Below are 3,518 nucleotides of genomic sequence, written 5' to 3'. Positions count from 1 at the left end.
ATCCTAGGTATAACTCAACTATGAGAGAAAATGAGAAAAAAAAAATATCCAGAAAATCACATTGTCTGATTTTTAAAGAATTGATTTGCAAATTATGGTGGAAAATAAGTATTTGGTCAATAACAAAAGTTCATCTCAATACTTTGTTATATACCCTTTGTTGGCAATGACAGAGGTCAAACATTTTCTGTAAGTCTTCACAAGGTTTTCACACACTGTTGCTGATATTCTGGCCCATTCCTCCATGCAGATCTCCTCTAGAGCCGTGATGTTTTGGGGCTGTCGCTGGGCAACACAGACTTTCAACTCCCTCCAAAGATTTTCTATGTGGTTGAGATCTGGAGACTGGCTAGGCCACTCCAGGACCTTGAAATGCTTCTTACGAAGCCACTCCTTCGTTGCCCGGGCGGTGTGTTTGGGATCATTGTCATGCTGAAAGACCCACCCACGTTTCATCTTCAATGCCCTTGCTGATGGAAGGAGGTTGTCACTCAAAAATCTCACGATAGTCGTCCTGGTCCCTTTGCAGAAAAACAGCCCCAAAGTATGATGTTTCCACCTCCATGTTTCACAGTAGGTATGGTGTTCTTTGGATGCAAGTCAGCATTCTTTCTCCTCCAAACACGTCTCGTTGAGTTTTTACCCACCTTTTCGGAATTTAAATATTGACAGGGTTTGTTAGGTAGAAATTACCGTTAGGGTTCCCCCTTTTTTTCTCAAGGGAGTATTTTTTTAAATTTTTGTAAAAAAAAAAAAAAAAGTAGTTAATTCCGGGTTTTTTTTTTTTTTACCCTTTATGATGTTTTTTTTTTTTTTTTAAGTTTTTTTTTGTTTAATTCAAAATTTGAAAAAAGTTCTTAATCACCTTTCGTTTTTTTTTTTTGGTATTCTTTCCTTTTTTACTTAAAATTTTTTTCCCGTAGGTCAAACGGGTGAAAATTTTTCGTTTCTACACGAAATAAGCAACAAATTCGACAAATTTTTTTGACAAACCTTTTAAATTAAAAAGGTTTGCTAATTTTTTTCCCGACAATACTTTTTGTAGAAAAAATCCAAAGTTTCTTTTTTTTACAATACTTCTTTTTCTTAATTTAAAATTTTTTTTTTTGGTCATGCTTTCTACAAAAAAAAGTCGCAATTTTTTTTGGAAAACAAAAAAAAAACGAAAACTAAAAACAATTTTTCTTAACAAAACCACAAAACTGAAACTAAAACAACAAAATTGACCAAAAGGTAAAAACAATGAGTTAAAATAAAAATAGACGAAAGGAAAAGGTAAGGTTAATTAAAAAACAAAAAAAATTTTAAATCCAATCAAATTATTCATAAAATTAGATAAATAAAAAAAAAATTGGAAAATTTCCCCCCCGGTTTTTTTGACTTATTTGGGAAAAAAAAAATGAAATTGTGACATTAATCCGTTTCAATTAAGAAAAAAAAAAAAGTCAAAGAAACAACCAAAAAAAATAAAAAAAACCAAACAAACTTGGTTTTTTACTTTTAAAATTGTAAAAAAATGTAAAAATTTTCCAAGGTTAAAATTGGTTTTTTATGTTTTGAAGAAGGTGACCTTTTTTTTTGTTTTCTCGACCCCGAACCCCAAAAAAAAAACTCCAACCCCCTTAACGCCAAATTTTTTTTTTTTTTTTTTTTTTTTTTTTCCTTTCCAAAAGAGGGTTACAATAAAGGTTTGGTTTCGAAAAATTTTTCTAACGTAAGACAATCACTTTGGGTTTTTTCAAAACAAATTCTTTTTAAGAGTTATTAAAAGAATTCAAGTAAAAAGTTTGACGCTTTTTTAATCGGTTTTTTTCTTCAGTAATCCTTGTGTAAAAGTCCCCAAAACTAAAAAATGCTAAAAATAAAAAAAACTACAAAAAAACCCGGGTCAAACAAATTTTTTTTCCTGTTTTAAACCCTTGCAAACGTAAACTGTTTCAAAGAAAATTTTAATAATTATTTCGTAATTAAAAGTAATTGAATTTTTTTTTTTTCCTTAAAAGGAAATAAACATTTGTTTTCTTTTAAAGTGTGGGGCTTTTTTTTTTTTTTAACTTCCAAACCGTTAGGAACCTTTTAAAATGGTTGGAAGGTGTTTTATTTTTTTTTTTTTCTTCAATATCAGGCATTATAAAACGAAAAATTAGATAATTAAGTATTTTATTTTGTTTCCACCCCTTTTTTTTTTTTTCCATTTTAAATAAAGTTCGGTGGTTTTTAAACAAAAACGTTTCAGACGGGTTGAATTTTTTTTTCCTACCTCTCCTCCGGAAACAAAATTAAAAAAAGTTAAAAAAAGGCATCCATTGAGTTTTGAAATAAAAAACTTCTTCCCTTGGTTTTTTTTAACTTTCTTTTTTTTTTAAATTTTAGGTCTTTTTTAAGTTTTGGTTTTAACAGACTTTTTAAAAAATTTTTCTTTGAAAAATAAAAAAAAACGTTTTACTACCCAAAACCCCTTTTTTTTTTAAAATTTTTCAATTAAAAAAAAAAAGTGGAAAATGTTTTTTTGTTTTTTTGTTTCCTTAAAAGACCGAAAAGAGTGTTTCTTGGAAAAAAAACATTTTTTTTGAAGAAGAAAATTTTTTTTTCTTTCGGGAAAAGGAAAAAGACAGGGAGGTTTGAAACAAATTTTTTGACAACATTAATTTACCGTGGACAAACTTTTGAAGCCAATTTAGTCATAATTTTTTTTTTTCTTGGTTTGGACAAAGGTTTGTTTTTTTGGAAGTTTTGTGCCAAAAGGGTGAAAAGGTTTTTGAGGGGTTGATTACCCGGTTTTTCCTGGGTTTTTTTTTTTTTCATTTTTTCGAAAACAGTTTTTTTTCCTTGTGGGTTCTTTTGTTTTTTTTACAATTTTCCTTGGGAAAAAAAACGTTGGTCCGAACCCCTTTCCCTTGAAACCTCCGGAAACCCCCTTTTCCCCTTGAAAAAACTTTTAGAACGTTTTAAAATCATCGTCGAAACCACACTTTTTTCCTTTTTTAGTTTTTTTTTGGCACCCCCCTTTTTTTTGTTTATTTGAATCTTTTTTTTTCCTTTTTTTTTCCCTGGTAAAAATGTTTTGCTGGTGAAAACTAAAATTTTAGAAGGGAGCTAAAAAAGAACCCCGAAAGGTGCGTTTTTTCTTAAGAGTGGGGCACCCAAAGTTTTTTTACTAAAGTGGTTTTTTTCTTTGGCCACTTTTCCCCCGTTTTAAAATAGGGTTTTCCTTTTTTTGGTGTGCCCCCCTTTTTTGGATCAAAGTTTACTTTTTTGAAAACGTTCCTTCTCGACCCCCTGGTTTTCATTTTTGTTTTTTTTTCCCGATGGGTAAGGTTCATTGGTTTTGTGAATTGCGCGGTCCCCTGAAGGTTTTTTTAGGAACGTTTTTTCAACGGGTTCCTGCACAAAAAAAGGGAAACGAATCGGCTCATATACAGTCCTTGTAGACTTCAAACGGAAACTCTTCGTAAATGCTACTAGTCCTTCCTCCTAATCACTCTTACAGTATAGCCGTCTTACTTGGTTTTATCGTT

Source organism: Notothenia coriiceps, unplaced genomic scaffold, assembly GCF_000735185.1.
Source record: "Notothenia coriiceps isolate Sejong01 unplaced genomic scaffold, NC01 NC01_scaffold00006914, whole genome shotgun sequence".
Lineage (NCBI taxonomy): Eukaryota > Metazoa > Chordata > Actinopteri > Perciformes > Nototheniidae > Notothenia > Notothenia coriiceps.
Note: the sequence above shows the minus strand (reverse complement) of the source record.